We start from the raw sequence: 17705 nt of genomic DNA, 5'->3' as shown, positions 1-17705 counted from the left end.
GTCTACTTGATGTTTCTGTCTTGATAATTATGCCTGTATACTTTGAGATTCGGGGTGCTGACCTTTTCTCCTGAATAAGGTAAACGATATATGTCTGACTGATTAAAGTAAGTTTGTTAACCCATTTTGAGTTGCTTTCCTTTAACAAAGCAGATCCAAGAACCTGTGTGAGCAGGCACCCTGGGGACACTGGGGTGCTTGCCGCTACAAAATGGCGCTGTGAGCAGGATCTGCCGAGTAAAAGGAAAGTATGGGGGCTGGGATAATCGTTTGTTTCCCAGTTGTGGTAGCTGTGACTCTGTGGAGCCATGGACCAGGAGAGAAGAGTGGCCTGCATGCAGACTTCGCTGAGCTGAGAGCGGGAATGGTGAGCTGCCTGCATCGGGACCTGGGCAGAAGCCAGGAGCAGCTGCCGCCTGCGGGAGGAGAAGGAGCCCAGGAGTTCGGAATTCAGCCACAGGAAAAGATAAGAACTGAGCAGCAAAGCAGGGGCACTGAGTGTGTTTCCTGGCTGCATCCCACAGTTTGGGACCCAGGGGGAGGATGGACTTGTGACTATGGTGGGTGGGATGAAGTGCCTTGGATCCCCAGGGACCCCACCTTGTTGGTTTTGTTGCCCAGCCCCCTTTCTGTGCTTGGAAGCTGGGGCTGGAGCTGTGTGAGGGGAAGGACACTCCCCTCCCCCCAGAACTTTATTTGAACTCTTGTTTGGAACTGAAGTGATAATGCTTTGTACTTTGTGTTTGTTTAAGGCCCATGGCCACTTTGGTAACTTTAGTTCTGTATCTTGAAAATGTGACCTAAGAGATGTTCAGTGCTAATTCAAAAGTAAATTGTCTGTGCTATGGGCATGAAAGATCTTGGGGCCGAATGTAATGGAAATGCAGATTTAAAGATCTTCTCTGCCCCTAGGCTAACGTGCACCTGGAGCCTGGTGTGGGAGGCTTGTTTTTCAGTAGATACTTCTTGATTGGCCAGTGAGTCAATAAGGTTGTTACATTCTCTGAGCCAGGAGAAGGCTATATAAGCCCTGATGTGTAGCTTTGTTTTGGGACTCACTTTGAGAAGTGTTCTGTGATTTGATCTGAATTCTGGGAAGCCGTTGTTGAGAGTCCCCCGGCTTTGAAAAACCCAGAATGTGGAAACCCAGATGTTGACTGGGTATGGATGTAATGGTTGGACAGTTTGGAAATCTGTCTACTTGATGTTTCTGTCTTGATAATTATGCCTGTATACTTTGAGGTTCAGGGTGCTGACTTTTTTCCCCTGAACAAGGTAAACGATATATGTCTGACTGATTAAAGTAAGTTTGTTAACCCATTTTGAGTTGCTTTCCTTTAACAAAGCAGATCCAAGAACCTGTATTGCTAGCAGCCACCCTGGGAACGCTGGGGTGCTTGCTGCTACACTATGGCAAAGGGAATTTTGAAAAAAGGAAGAGCAGTGGGCCATGTGAGGTAAGACAGTGAGTTCAGTTTTCTATATATTAAATCTCTCTAGGAGAGGGGTGGAGACCTGTCTATCTCTAGGTCCTGAAGTGTGGCCCTTTGACTGTATCCAAACTTCAAAGAGCAAATCCCCTTAATAGAAGGATTTGTTCTGAAATGATTCAGTTAAAAGGTCACACCCATGGCCTGGAGGCCACAGGTCCCCACCCATACTCTAGGACATCTAGTTTGAAATGTCCAATAGGCAGCTGGTTATCTAGGACTATAAGAACAGATGTTTGTTCATGCATGTGTGTCTGTGTGTGTGTGGGGGGGAGGGGGGTGTATTGATGTAGGAATCATTTACACAGTCGTGAAAGTTAAACTGAAAGCTAAACCCATTCTTTATGGTAGCAATGCTGAATTTTTTTTTTGTTTTTATCCTTTGCTCTAATTACCTATGACAAGTATAGCATTCTTACGTAACTTTTTGAAAACATTTATTAGCAAACTGTCACAATCATGATTATATTTTTACTAAATCCTTAAGCTCCAGGAGAGCTGGACTAATTGGAAAAGCTTCTAAAAAAAAATATTCAAGTATCAAATGATGTTAGATTTAGGTAAGCAGATGGTGAAGTGGGCATTCACAAAGAATGAATTTGTTCCTTTTTCTTATTGTTTTCCTTACTCAAGAACTTGTAGTTTCAAGGCTACAATAGGATCTAAGTATGAAATATTGCAATAGGGCAGCCTGCTATCCAAGTGCCCTTTTCTTTTGATTGTCACTAATAAAAATACTGTTCTTCGGTCTTAATTAAAAGTGCTTAATCAATATTCTAGAGAGTTTGGGATATGCAGGAATTGAATGCATCCATTTAGTAGGTAAAGTAATGAGCTACCAGAAAAGTCTATGAAACTTTCTTTTCTGAATATCTCAAAGAATAGAATAAGTCAACCATATTTCTTATTTAATTATGACATCATCAATTTGAGTCAAGAATAAAGTTTCTGCTAGAAAGCTCTAGATTTAGCTTCTAACTAGAGATAGCTTAAGACAAATGACAAAGGGAAATGACCCCCTAGATAATGGCTTTATCTTTCATGGAAGGATAGGGGAGGGTAAGGTGGAGGAGGGAAGTAGAAGGGAGAGGAGGGTAGGTGAATTACAGTAAAGGAAATAACTGAATACAAGCAATCTCTATCACAGGATCATAAATGCAGAGCAGAAATAAATGTTGGGCTTCAACTACTTCAAATCCTTCATTTTACAGAAGAGGAAACTGAGATCTCAATATGTAACAGTGAACAATGATCACCAAAGTAATTTTCTTTGTGAACTTACATTTGACATTTTAAAGGTTTCTTTTAATTATTTATTAACTTCAGGATGCACTTAAATTTATATTTGGCTTAGAACAAGTTTATTCATAATAATTTTTACAAAAATGTACACACTTTTTTTTTGCCTTTTGGAGGGCAATTGGGGTTAAGTAACTTGCCCAAGGTTACACAGCTAGTTTTTGTGTGTGTGTGTGTGGGTGTTAAGTCTATGAGGCCAGAACCGAATTCTGGTCCTCCTGACTCTGAGGCTGGTGCTTTACTCACTGCGCCACCTAGCCGCCCCTTACAAAAGTATTTTTGTTAGGACAAAGCAAATGATTTGGATTTGCTTAAAATATCAAATACAGTTGTCTGACTGCTGACTAGCTTCACAAAATGGAAAGGAGGACATTGCTGACACAGAAAGATTTCTTGGGATAGTGGGGAAAGGTACTAAAAATAAGATAATCTTACAAAAATGAAGTGGAATAACTAGTGTTTTACTTCTAGGGCAGCTTATGCAGAGGACATAAATTTATACAGGTCCTTTGCACCTTTCAATGAGCCTTGCTTGACCTTATGAATTCCACTAGACTATGCAGTGAAAAAGATTTGACTAATTTGGACAAATATAAGAACTGAGGATAGGTACTCATTGTTCTAACACTTGTTTAAAAACTTAAGGAGGCATCATTTGCTGTCTATAAGAGTTTCTTGGGACAAAAGATTCTTAAAATGAGGTTCATAACCAGGGGTCCATGATCATTTTGTAAAAAATATTTTAAACTGCATTTCAATATAATTTTGTTTCCTTTCTAATCCTAAGTATTTTTTTTTTTCATGAACATAAAACTATTCTGAGAAGTGACTCATAGGCTTCACTAGATTGTAAAGGGACCCTAGGACAAAGCAAAGGTTAAGGAGCTCTGCTTTAAAAGGGACATTGGAATCACCCCAATAATGAATTATATATGTGTGTATGTATACACACACACACACACACACACATATATATATATATACACACACACATATGTGTATATACTTACATTTCTGGGAGGCTGATTTCCTTTTACTATAATTTAATATTTACTTTTAGTTGGAATTTTAAAAAAATTCCATTATAGTAATTGAGGGTAAAAAATATTAAAGATGTTCTTAAAAATCTTATTGAATCTAATTATGTATTATCAAAGAGCTACAAAATAATAAATTAGTGGCCTTTTTCTCCTTTCATTTGAAAGAGGTAAACATATTTGGAAGATGAGATGTTTACCCTAAGTAAGATTTTTTCCCGTCAGTTACACAAATTTAAAATAGCACCTAAGAATAACAACAATACATATTTTCTTAAAATTCAATGAATGTTCTTAAAATTATGGTTATCTTCTCTAGAAAGTTGCACAATTAAATGTTTTTGTATTGCTTTTTCTTGGCATAGATCTTGCTAAATTTCTAAGTTTATGTTACTCCTTTAACTTTAGTTTTCCCTATTTCTCCCTTTCAGCACCATAACTTCCTCAGTGTCAAAACGTAGAGAGGCACGCTCCCCCTGCTACAGTCGGAAATCATTTTGCTATCTTTGCGTGAATTTTTGTCATAGTTCTCCATGTCTCAGGACCACAGGAAATGACTGCCTCCATGTTTTGCACCCCTAATCTACCACTCCTATAAGCTTCCCCTCTGTCTTCTCCTGGAAAGTGAATGGTCAGACGTTATTTGTTGCACTATAAGGACATAGGTTGGAAATTCTGGATTCCTGCCACCGTTATCCATGAGACCTTACCCATTTATAATTAACTCACATGAAATCCACCCATGATGTGATGAAGATAAAGCCAGCATACACTGGACTATGGATCCCTGGGTTTTTCTATACTATTGGTAAGTTACTCCTCAGTCTGGCCCCAATTAATACCATTTCTCAGCTGCAGTCTCCCCAGCAATAGTTTCCTGGTCTCACCTTAAATTCTCCTTAAAAGACTTCCACCCTTGACAATCTTCATATTTACCCAAAGTGCCAAAATGTCTAACTTCATGTCTGTTCCCAATTAAAACTATTTATTACTCTGCATTGTTTCCTTATAAATTAATTTGAGATGCCTATCAAAAACAAACTTTCTTTAACTTGAATTTACTGTCATTGATTCATTACTGAACATTAAGGTAACATCTATATAATAGATCTATATCTATATCTAATATAACATCTATGCTCATTTTCTTGAGAAATGACCAAATGTAGAAAGTTTGTGGACATTTTCTTGCCATTAAATTTTTCATTCCCAGAAAAAAAAATCATTTTGGTGAAGACTATAGAAAACATTTCTACTCTTGTACTCAATTAAAATTAATACATTTGTTTGGTCTACTTGCCCAGCCACCATTTTAATGCAATCTGTGAAGAGGGACCAGTCTCAAGAACTCCAAACATAGCACTGCTCTTTTAAGGTGCTATAAGGAATGGGGCAAATCAAGTACTGAAATCTTGTATTTAAAATGAATACTTTCTGTCTCCATTCATGATTCTTACAAGAAAGCTTAATGCAGAGCCTTACAACACAGCTCTTCATCTAATGTGTGGGTTGATGGATAATAAATTCTTAAATATATTGCAAAATATGTCATAAAACCTAGCAAAAGACTTGTGTTATGGGATACAGCATGAACATTCAGCTGTCTTTGTTCCTTCTTTTTAATCTTACTGGATTTTTTAGATCCCACGTTGCTTCAATACTCTCAATAAATGCCACTCAATCTGACCCAATCTAGCTTTTTACAGGCTATAACTAGGGCAGGGAGTCTGAGGCTTTGTCCCAAGGCACAAAAGTTTTGATAGCACTGAGTATAACACACTAGCTAGGAAGAATAATTAAAATCCATTTCTATCTATCCAGCTTTTCCCTTCTAATAGCCAACCCCTGGATGAAATCCACTCTGCCCTAGCCCCATTTTGTTATGATAACCTTGTGTTCAGCTTTTCTACTCTTCCCTTCAATGAAATCTGTCTTAAAATTTTTATTTCACTGAATAATATGGAAGTAAAAAATGATTTAATATGCATAAGCTACATTGGATTGCTCACCATCTCAGGTAGGGGTGAGGGGAGAGAAGGAGTGAGGGATAGAATTTGGAACTCAAAACTTAAAGGAAATGTTAAAAATTACTTTAACATGTAACTGGAGAAAATAAAATATTATTTAAAACAATTTGATTTCAGAATATTCTTCATGTTGCTTACCTGGTATGCCTTTTTTCTGAAGTTTACCCTAAGAATTAAGATTGCAAGTTAACAACTTGCAATTTTATGCCACTTGCTTTCTCACATACATATCTTTCCTTTCACCTTAATTTATCTCATCTATGCCCAGGTCCTCTTTGAGTTCTCATTTTTGTACTAAACAGCCCCATTTCCTTCAACTCATTCTGGTATGGTAAATTTCAACCTCCTTTGGCTGTACTCCAGCTTACCACTAGTTTGTCTAAAATGTGGGACCAGGAGGAAAATTCATATTCTAGGTGTGGTCTAACCAGGATTGGATTCAATTGGACATAAGTAAGGTCATAGATTTAGAGCACAGAGAAACCTTAGAGGCCACTGAGTCTAGATTCCTCATTTTTTGATGGATGAAGAAATGAAGGCACCAAGGTTTAAGTAATTTGGCTAGGGTAACAAAGTTCTTTGGTGTCAGAAGTCAAAATGGAACCAGTCTTTCTGATTCCCATTTCAGTGCCTTATATAATATGATTATCTGTCTCTCTGTCTCCTACATTTTTCTGGATGCATCCTTTTGAAAATCGTGTTATCTTTTAATGTCATGTCTTATTACTGATTCAAATTGAGTTTACAACCTAATAACTCCCTCACTTACTTTTTATATATTATTTTCTATATATGTTTTTCCATCCTATACAAAAATTTAGAACTTTTCTACTTATTCCCCAAACATTTTTACTTATATAATTGAATTTATCTCTTTGGATTTCTTATCAAAGAAAGCCTTTACCTCATTTCCTTCTTTTTTAAACTTTTTTTTGCACTTATTCCATTTTATCGTGTGTGTGTGTGTGTGTGTGTGTGTGTGTGTGTGTGTGTGTGATTTCTCATGATGGATTTTAAGCTACTTGTGGCAAAGCATGAAAGATTACAACATATTTCCTTTTTCATTTTATAGCACTTAGCTATGGATGTTTAACAAAGATTTGTTGAATTGTATTGAATGAGGAGTATTTTAATAAACAATAAAATATTTGTTCAAATCCTCAAAACAACATTTACTTAGTTTTTATTTTTTTGATACTGGGTAAACCATTTAACTTTTACTTCAAGTAAGCCTTTGTTTTTATTTTCCTGGAAGGGAGGGAATTTATTAATTTTTGTTGCACAGTGCCCAGTACAATGTCACAAAATATTGGCATAGATACTGATTTTTAAATTGATCCTGGAAATATGGCTTAGTTAAAAAAAATAAACAAAACTAAAGGATGAAAGGGAGAAACTGTGCCAATTTCAATACAGTAAGTTAATATGTAACATAAAAAAATTTAATTATTTGAAATCCTTTGCATTACCAAAACCTTTTATTTGATTTTTGTCAATGTCAAAGATTTCTGTGAATTTCTGCTAACTACAAATTTTTAAAAGAAATGAAATAATTATATTTGCAATAAGCAACACCTATGAAAGCCATACAACAACAGTCACCGTCTTCTTCCTCTCCATCATCCTCACCATTCTAATGGCTAAGAGCATGTGTATATTTAGAAAAAAAAAGTCTCTCAGACATCCAATTCCTTCCACCTGAAAATGCTACAAATTAATAAAGTATCAAAACTATCAAAACACCTGAATTAAAGTCACAATCATAAAAACACAGATCAGGACTGAAAGGAAGGAAATACTATGTGCTGTCTAGTTGCTTTGGTTTATACTCTACATATGTGGCTCGTTACATTTTGTAATTCAGTATGTTCACTTTTTTGGATTGAGCAATTAGATATTTTAGTTTTATCTTACCATTCTCTGAACCAGACATAAATCAATTGGAATGGAAAGTCATCAGAACACAGCTAGCTCCTTCTTTGAAAGAGGGTAAAACAAGCCTTCACATTGCCTGGCTATTTATGTTCTATAAAATCTCTCTGCTTAATTTGGGTATTTATATTCCAGTGGGGGACATTATGCTTTTGCTATGCTATGTTGCATTCACATTATAACTTAATCCAGGAAGAAGAAATCTGCTGAAGTGTTTTTATAAGTCCATTTTCCAAATGTCCTATTTATTAAATTCTAAAGGTATATTTATCTTGCCTTATTTTTCAAAAATCATACCAAACACCAATTTTAAACATGCTTACATGTCCAATAGACATCAACCAGTTTATTCTGTAACTTGCAATTATAATCACTGATATCAGGAAACTTGCTAACCATATATTATACGGAAAGGTGAAATGCAACTCTCACAATCTACTACAGAGAGAAAAGGGAGAGGGGGGATTTAAAAATAAAGTTGCTTCAAGGATATGTGATGGTGGGTAGGTGTAAGAATTTATCTCACTGATATAGATCTCAACATGTCACTAACTTAGAAGGCAGCATCAGAGTTGTGTGAACTCCAGAGAGCTAAAACAACTACAGATAGCTAAACACTGCACAAAAACTGGCACAATGTATTAGAGGAGAGGCAGGGCTCCTGCAGATGGTGGGATTTAAACTGAGTTTTAAGAATTAAAGCTGAGATAAGTTTTACTCTTTTACTCAGCAAATATTTATTAAATGCTTTTCATGTGCTGAGCACTGTTCTAGGCACTTAAGATACAAAGGAAAAAAGAGTTCTTTACAAACATAAGTCCAACATTTTATCCACTATGTGCACTGCTACACTGTCTCTATCAATGTAAAGTGTTTGCAACTAATCACAATAATACTTCTCTACTGGGAGCAGGGAAAAGGGTGCAGGTGGAGGTGGGATAAGAATTCTCAAACATTTCTTTCATGTATATTACTATATATCAGTTCTTTCTCTGGATGCAGATAGTATCTCCCTTCATAGGTCCTTTGTAGTTATCCATGTTTTTCTAAGATCATCAAGCTCATCATTTCTTATATCACAGTTGGTATTCTGTCACAATCATATACCACAACTTGTTCAGCCATTCCCCAATAGATGGGCAATTCCCACAATTTCCAGTTCTTTGCCAAAACAAAGAGGGCACCTATAAATATTTCAGAACATATAATTTATTTTCTCTTTTCCCTAAGCATTTTTGGAAACAGAACTCATAGTGGTATTACTACATCAAAGGGTATGGGCAGTTTAATAACTCTTCTGGAAACATATAAAGTAGGAACCTTGGAACAAGTACTATGGATATTATTTTGGTCAGAATCATAATTACATAATTTGCATAATTATGCATACCCACATACATATGTGAATATATGTATATACTTTAACATATATAACTATCCTAATTCCTTAGTGGAATAAAACAGGGTTTGAAGGCAATTTGGTCCCTTAAAAAGAGTAATTGAGATTAAGAGGACCAAAAGGAGGGGCAGCCAGGTGGTGCAGTGAGTAAGAGCACTGGCCCCAGAGTCGGGAGACCTGGGATCGGTTGAGGCCTCAGATACTTGGCACCCACAAAAAAATAACTGGCTAGGTAACCTTGAGCAAGTTACTTAACCCTGATTGCTTTAAAAAAAAATAAAAAGAGGACCAAAAGGATCATCTAGTTGAACTTTATCTGATAGAGGGAGAAAATGAGACCCCAGAGAGGGGAAGTAACAGTATCATCATGAACTTCATCATCATCATAATTATTACAATCATGATTACCATTATCATTATATTTTGCATACTTATAAAAGGCTTTGTGAAATCAAGGTAAAATTGAAGTGGAGTCAAATGGAACCCAAATCACAAACTCAGGCAATTATGCCTAGAAGAGATTCTAGAAATCTCCTTACATAATATCCTTATTTTATAAAGATGGAAGCAGAAATCCAGCATTAGTACATAGAGCATTTTGGTCTGTTGGTTTGTTGGTTTCTTTCCCTTCTGGCCGAATTTCTCTCTGTCTGTCCAGCAATTTGTCTAAGCCTTAATAATACCCTCACCTAGGGGCACTGCTCCTTTTCTGGAACCCTACCCCCACCCAAGAACTTGTATGGGAATGTGCAATTTAACACTTCTCTGCCACCTTCAGGGGCACAAACCAATCAGATTCAATTGAATCACACCTCTAAAACATGACAGTGTTTTCTAAGAGCTGTTCTGAAATTGGACCTGTTTGAAGTCCAAGGAAGAAATAGGTGTCTCCACATGCCAAGTCCTAGGAGAAACTTCTTATAACATTGTGCCAGTACCTGGAGATGCTCTGTCTGAGCGTCCAGGTAATCTTCCTCGTTGTATCCCCTTCCTTTCCCTCTCTGTCCACTCCCTGGGAAGGGGGGGGGGTTAAACTTCTATAGTCTTTCAATGTTTGCACAATTCTGACCCCATTAGAAGATGTGATTGAAGGATGATGTGAACTTCCTTAATTTTCAAATCTGAAATTGTCAGCCCAAGACCCAGTGTAGAGTTAATTAGTTGTCCTAATCTCCTTTATTTGTGAAACATTCCACAAGGTTTCTACCCAAGTGTGTCTAGTCAAACCATATAGTTGCTGTACTTTTTCTTTGAACTTCAAAAAAAAAGGAGAAAGGAAGAAAGACAGAAAGAAAGAAAGAAAGAAAGGAAGAAAGACAGAAAGAAAGATAGAAAGAAAGAAAGAAAGGAAGGAAGGAAGGAAGGAAGAAAGAAAGAAAGAAAGAAAGAAAGAAAGAAAGAAAGAAAGAAAGAAAGAAAGAAAGAAAGAAAGAAAGAAAGAAAGAAAGAAAGAAAGAAAGAAAGAAAAAGAAAGAATGAAAGAAAGAAAGAAAGAAAGAAAGAAAGAAAGAAAGAAAGAAAGAAAGGAAGGAAGGAAGGAAGGAAGAAAGGAAGGAAGGAAGGAAGGAAGGAAGGAAGAAAGGAAGGAAGGAAGGAAGGAAGGAAGGGAAGAAGAAAGGAAGGAGGAAGGGAAGAAGGAAGGAAAGAAGGGAAAAAAAAAGAAATTGCAAAAAAAAAGAAAGCAAAGTGTTGTAATAATGGATAGAGAGATGGCCTTGAAGACTATGATTCTGGAAACACTTTTGACATGTACTAGTTATGTGACTTATGCCAAATTTTTTAACTTCTCATTCTCCAAGAAAATCTCTCAGATTATAATTTTTTGTGTGTGTGCTTTTTTTGGAGGGTAATTGGGGTTAAGTGACTTGCTCAAAATCATACGGCTAGTTTTTTGTATTTAAGTGTCTGAGGCTGGATTTCAACTCAGGTCTTTTTGACTCCAAGGCCGGTGCTCTATTCACTGTGCCACCCAGCTGCCTCTCAGATTATTAATTGCAGAGGAGATAGTCTGCAGTGTTTCTTCAGAGATAAAAACCTACACCAATGAAGCAAAAGTCCAGTCCAAAAGAAATTGCTGACTAGCTTCCTTTTTCTGTGAAGCCTCACTAGACCTAACAGTGAACTCTGACAGCAATAAAAGTGGTCAAATGAATAGAACCCACATTTCCTAATTATCATTTCATTGTTCTTTCTGTTAAATAGCTAAAATAGAGCATTCTGGGATAGAACCAGACTCTCTATGTCACTAAGTCCAGGACTCTTGACAGGTCTAGGATGTGCAGCAGAAAGTGCTGTGCTCTGAACTGAATTATCTAAGTCAGAGCAAGGTGTCCAGAAGCCTCCTCCACAGAAAGCAGGGGCCTGAGTCTTAGAGGTGGTAACCACAAAAGGCTTATAAATCCATAACCACCATTAACCTTCTCCCTGCTGTCACTTGGAATCTCAGGATAACAGTTGGAACCGAGAAGACCAGGTCACCAAGGCTTTCCTTTCCTAATCCTAGAAGAGACTCTCTTGGATCCCCCTCAGTTGCAAATTCTGCCCTCTTTCCCCACCTTGTCCAGGAAATATCATCAGGTAGACCCAGAATTTGAACCAAAGCATAAATGCTCTCCCTGCCTGTTGACCTCTCTACTCACCCTGTAACCAGGCACTCCGTATTACATGTCTACTTAGGCCTCTTCTTTGGATGGGTGAAAGTGCTGTCTGAGCCCTCTAAATTCCTCTGCCTGTGGCAAATTTTCCACCTTGGGTTACTTCTGCTTCTAACTGATATTTCTCTTTGAAATTTGAATCATTAAGAGCTCACATTTACTGAATCTGCAATTATATGCAGTTCTGTACTGAAGCTTGTACAGCAGTAATTATGATACATTTCCTTCCCTATATATACTGTTCAGTCCAAATGATCAATACCCATGATGTTAAACACTATGGAGAACTTATAGTTAAACTGGCTGGTAAACATTTAACCAATATATAAATTAACTTGTCCATTTTTTTTCTTATATCTGTGCCAAGCCCAAAAGATGAGGCAATGTAAAATAAGCCACTCCTCCCTAGACTGGCAAATGCCACTTAGCTAAATTGCTCAGGACAATTTTCTAATTGAGTATTTTAATTTACCTTAAAAGATGAGATAACAAGTAAATAATATAATAATGCATAATAAATAAATAATAAGCCTTTAACAAACCCTAAGGCACCATATAAATATTAGCTGCCATTATTATTGTTATTAATCATTGCCATAATCATTGTTATTAAACTGGGGACTATGCCGGTAGGATAGTTTTGTATACTGGAAAGTTTTACATTGTTAATTAGAAGATTTTTCTGCTGAAATCCTCCTCTAAAGTGGGAGCCAACATGGGTTTGTAAAAGCTAACCTAGAAGAATGAAAATAACATATCCTATCAATCTGGGAAAACATTAAATACATATATGCATGTCTTCTAGGGACAATAGCTTAGCTGATTCAAAAAAGCTCACTATTATGTTTTTATATTTTTTTTTTCTTAGTCACACCAGCTAATAAAATTGAATCAAATAAATCATGTGGACTGGGAATGGGAGGGATTTATTTTGGTAAAATATATATACTGAAAAAAATATGGATTGTTGAAGTTTATTAAGAATTTTTGAGACTGTATTAAATGCTAATAATAGCATGTTGCTTATTACAAATTGAATCATATTTCCCCCAGAGAAGTTTACATAGTATCATATCAATGGTTTTACTTTTAAAAAATATTTCCAGAGGATAAGAGATGATGAAATTGCATTTTGGGGGTGAGAAGAGAAAGTGGATTTCTAAAATACTCTTTCAGAAAGGCTTTTCACTCAAGGCTTATAGCAAATGAGTAAGGCAAAATGATAATAATAATAATTAATAACAGCACCAATGTGCATGAATTTAGCATGACGAACTTAGAACTATTGAAAACTATGAAGCCTTAGCTGGCTGAACAACATGAGTTTGAAAAAATATATTATATATTTAAAGTTATTCAGGTTGTCATCATTTAAAATTCAAATGTGGTCCATCTTCTGGAAAAGCTCTGCCAGGGATAAGGTCACCTTTAATTTACTGTAAAGCATATTGAACATATGCCCTTTGAAATTTCACTGCATGAAAGCATAAAATCTTCATTAAACCTTAACTTCCTTTGTAAGCAACATGACAGATATCACAACTTACAGGAGTTATAAGAAAAATCAGTTGATAATGAACCAAAAACAAGTTATTTGTCTATTCCTCCATATAAGAAGTTAGAGGTTTTTGGAAATCTATCTAGAGGAAAGAGCTCCCTATTTGGGCAGCGGGGCATAGGAAGGGGCACAAACAATCTAGTTTTGCCTAAAAGATTATCTAGGTTGGATGACCTGACTTAAATATGTGATGCATCTGTAATTTCTTCATGTTGAGAATTTCACAACTGGCTATGACTTAAAATATACATCCTGGGAAATCTCCAGAGGTACTGAGAGGGTTTGTGGGATATTTGCAACCCAAAGTCATACAAGTGGTAAGCTTCTGGTACAAGTATGAATGAAGGTCATTTTGACCATAAGTTCAGCACTGATGTCCCCTTGATGGATGATAGATAGATAGATAGATAGATAGATAGATAGATAGATAGATAGATCTAAACATATAGATATATGCATTGTAATATATATGCATATATACTATGTATGCATACACATATAAGAAATATATGTGTGGGTATATACGTATACATATATATGTATGTGTGCATGTTTATATATGTATAAATTCATGTACTTACACAAATACACATTTACCTATCTTAAAGCAGATCTAAGGGGTCATTGATTTGGGGAACTCCCAGTATGGGAACTGTTTCCAATTATTCAGGATTGATAGCTGTCTCTAACATAACCTTACTGAGTTTCTTGAGGGCACTTAGAGCTTAGATGCCTTGACCATGGTCACACAGCCTATACATGACAGGCTTGAAATCTGATTTTCCTAATAGCAAGTGGTTCTCTATCTACCATGTGTGTGGTACATGGTAAGTAGTTTATAAATGCTCTTTGACTGCCTGTGCCTTTTTGATTAATTTTAATCCAGATTAATATAAAGAATTTGAGGTATCTACATTATCTAAATTCAAGGCATCATCTAGTATGTTCCCAATTCAGAATTTCCAAAATCATCAGAGACTACATGTAACACTACCTTTCACAGGATCATAGAAGCAACAACAGACCTAAAGCTGGAAAGGACCTTGATTGGCCCTCTAGTCTAATCCTCTCATTTTACAAATGAAGAAACAAAGGTTTAGGGGGCAGAGTCAAGATGGCGGAATAGAAGCAGGCCCTCCCCTGGGTTCCAGCTTCCACCTTCCCAAACCCATGTAAAAAGGGGACTCTAAACAAACTTTGGAGATGCATAACCCACAAAATGACACAGAGAAGCTAACCTCCTGCTGAGGACAGCCAGGCAGGCCGGCAGGAATTTGGCCAGCCCAGTGCTCTGGGAGCCAAGCCCAGCCCCATCCCAAGGCTTTAGCCCCAGGGAGGGCCTGACCAGCCATCAGCTGGAGGGACTCCAGATCAGCAGCAGCTGTGGCCTTTTCCAGAATTATCAAAACATAGATGTGAAGGACAAAGTGAGAGGTCAGTGCAGTCTGGACTTTGGGACACAGTAATTGGGAGTGCATGGCTTCTGCCCCCAGGGCGAGAAACCGCTGGCATAGACAGCCAGTGCCCATGGCAGCATCACCTCCTAACCTGCAGAGTGTAGGGGGACCAAGCACCAGTCTGAGGGGTAATCGCTCTTGCTTTAACCTGCTTGGATCTGGATTGCAGTCTAGGCTAGAGGTCCTGGGGTGTGTGTCCAGCTGGCCAGAGCATGTGGAGATCTCAGAGAGGGCACCCATCTAATACCTCCGGCAGCTGAGAAAACCCCAGCGTTTGGGACGAAAGCTCCCCTGTCTGGTGGCAGAGTCCTAATGTGGCAAAAAGCCAAGGGGTCAAGTGACTGAGGGGCGACATGACCAGGCAAAGGAAACAAAGCAGACAGAAGATTCCAACATTAGATTCCTATTCTGGGGACAAAAAGGAGCAAAGCATGAAACAGGAGGAAAACAGTGAAGTCAGAACTCCTGCACTAAAAGCTTCAAAGGAAAATACAAGCTGGTTACAGACCATAGAGGACCTTAAGAAGCAGATAAGAGAAGTGGAGGAAAAATTGGGAAGAGAAATGAGAACAATGCAAGAAAATTACAAAATGATAGTCAACAGCCAGACTGAGGAAAATTACATGTTAAAAAATTAACTAACTCAAATGGCAAAAGAGGCTCAAAAAGGCAACGAGGAGAAGAATGCCTTAAAAAGCCAAATTTGCCAAATGGAAAAAGAATCTCAAAAGCTCACTGAGGAGAATAATTGCTGAAGAATTGGATTGGAGCAAATGGAAGCTAATGACTTTATGAGAAATCAAGATGCTGTTAAACAGATCCAAACAAATGAAAAAGAAATAGAAGGCAAGGTGAAATATCTCATGGGAAAAACCACTGACCTGGAACACAGATCCAGGAGAGATAATTTAAAAATTATTGGACTACCTGAAAGCCATGAGCAAAGTAAGAACCTGGAAATCATCCTCCAGGAAGTTCTCAAAGAAAACTGCCCTGAGGTTTTAGAAGCAGAGGGCAAAATAGAGGTTGAAAGAATCCACCGATCACCTCCTGAAAAAGATCCCAAAAAGAAAACTCCAAGGAATATTGTAGCCAGGTTCTGGAATTCCCAGATTAAGGAGAGAATATTACAAGTAGCCAGGAAGAAACAATTTCAATATTGTGGAAACACAATCAGGATAACCCAGGATCTGGCAGCTTCTACCCTGAGGGATAGAAGGGCTTGGAATATGATATTCTGGAGTTAAAAGGAGCTGGGATTAAAACCAAGAGTCACCTACCCAGCAAAACTGAGTATCATGTTTCAGGGGAAATATGGTCATTCAGGGGAATAGAAGACTTTCAAGCATTCTTGCTGAAAAAAACAGAGTTGAATAGAAAATTTGACATTCAGATACAAGAAGCAAGAGAAGCATGAGAAGGTAAACAGGGGAAAAATTCATAAGGAACTTATCAAAGTTGAACGATTAACATTCCTATTTGGAAAAAAATAATTGTAACTAATGAAATTTTTCTCAGTAATTGAAGGGAATATATATATATGTGTCTATATATGTATATATACATACATACATACATATATATGTCTATATATGAGGGTATATGGGCATATGAACACATATGTGAATGTGTATATATATTAACAGGTATACATAGATAGAGGGCATAGAACCAATTTAATAGGAAGGGATGATACTTGAAAGGTGAAATTAAGAGGTGAGAGAGGAATATAATGAGAGGAGATCGGTAGAGACAGAATGTGGTAAACTGTCTCATATGGAAGAGGCAACTTAAAATGGTTACAAATGAGGGAAAGAATAGGAAGACAAAAGGGTATGGGTCAACCTTATTCCCATTGAATTTGGCTTGAGGAGGGAATTAAATACACACTAAATAGGGTATCTCACCTTACAGTAGAGTAGGGGGGAAGGGGATGAGAAGGCGCATGATGAGAGGGCAGGCTGGGGGGGAGGGAAGTTAGAAGCACCCACTTTTGAAAAGGGACGAGATCAAAGTAGGGAATAGAACAAATATGAGGTGGGATAGGAGGGAGGGAAATATAGTCAGTCTTTTACAATGTATCTACTACAGGAATGTTTTGCATAGCTACACATGTACAACCTATACTGAACTGCTTATCTTCCTAGTAAGGGTGGGTGACAAAGGAGGAAGGGAATGAATCTTGAATTCAAAGTTTTAAAATCAAATGTTTATATATATATATATATATATATACACACACATATATATGTATGTATATATGTATATACATGTATATGTATACTATTATTAATACTATTTTACATGTAATTGGGAAATAAGATATTCAGGTACTGGGGCAATAGAGATCCCCTGGAAAAGTCGAAAGGGGTATGTGAGAAAATATGGGAGACAGCAGATTGGAGGAGTGTCTATCCTCTGAGACTGCTATTTTGGGGCAGTTGGTAGGGGAAAAACGTGGAGAAAATGTGTAACTCAAAATCTGACAGAAATGAATGATGTAAATCAGAAGTTAATAAAGCATTTGGGGAAAAAAGGAAAGTAAAACAAACAAAAAAAATCCTAAAAAAGAAACAAAGATTTAGGGAAGTAAAGAGACTTACCTTTTATTTGGTTTGTTCCTAATTGCGGTAAGGAGAGATAAAGTTGTGTCTTCTTCCCTCCTCCACGGAAAGTATAACTAGATGACAAGAGTGTGCCTTAGGTCCTGTCTTAGAGAAAGGTGTGTGTTGAGGGTAAGAGGGGTTTTGTATTCTTGCTTGGGTTACCACACAAGGTGATCATTATGTCTGGAAATGTACTATCTTCTACCTATAAGCAGATGCAGCCTTTATTTAATTAATGAGTTAATG

The 17705-nt window shown here is 37.2% G+C and overlaps 1 protein-coding gene and 1 long non-coding RNA gene across 7 annotated transcripts in view; one reads left to right on the top strand and one right to left on the bottom strand.

The window, feature by feature from the left end:
• The window catches only part of GRIA2 (glutamate ionotropic receptor AMPA type subunit 2), a 215574-nt gene that overhangs the window by 54410 nt on the left and 143459 nt on the right, over positions 1 to 17705 (bottom strand). The gene's annotated exons all lie outside the window — the stretch shown is intronic.
• On the top strand, positions 7 to 5874 carry LOC138175202 (uncharacterized). Its single transcript, XR_011171926.1, has 3 exons — positions 7 to 1457; positions 2638 to 2750; positions 4258 to 5874. It is a non-coding gene; the product is annotated as an uncharacterized lncRNA (long non-coding RNA).

Source organism: Petaurus breviceps, unplaced genomic scaffold (assembly GCF_028583685.1).
Source record: "Petaurus breviceps papuanus isolate PSGF00001 unplaced genomic scaffold, PetGlider_PUasm1.0 76, whole genome shotgun sequence".
NCBI lineage: Eukaryota > Metazoa > Chordata > Mammalia > Diprotodontia > Petauridae > Petaurus > Petaurus breviceps.
This window is presented reverse-complemented; position numbering and strand designations above follow the sequence as displayed.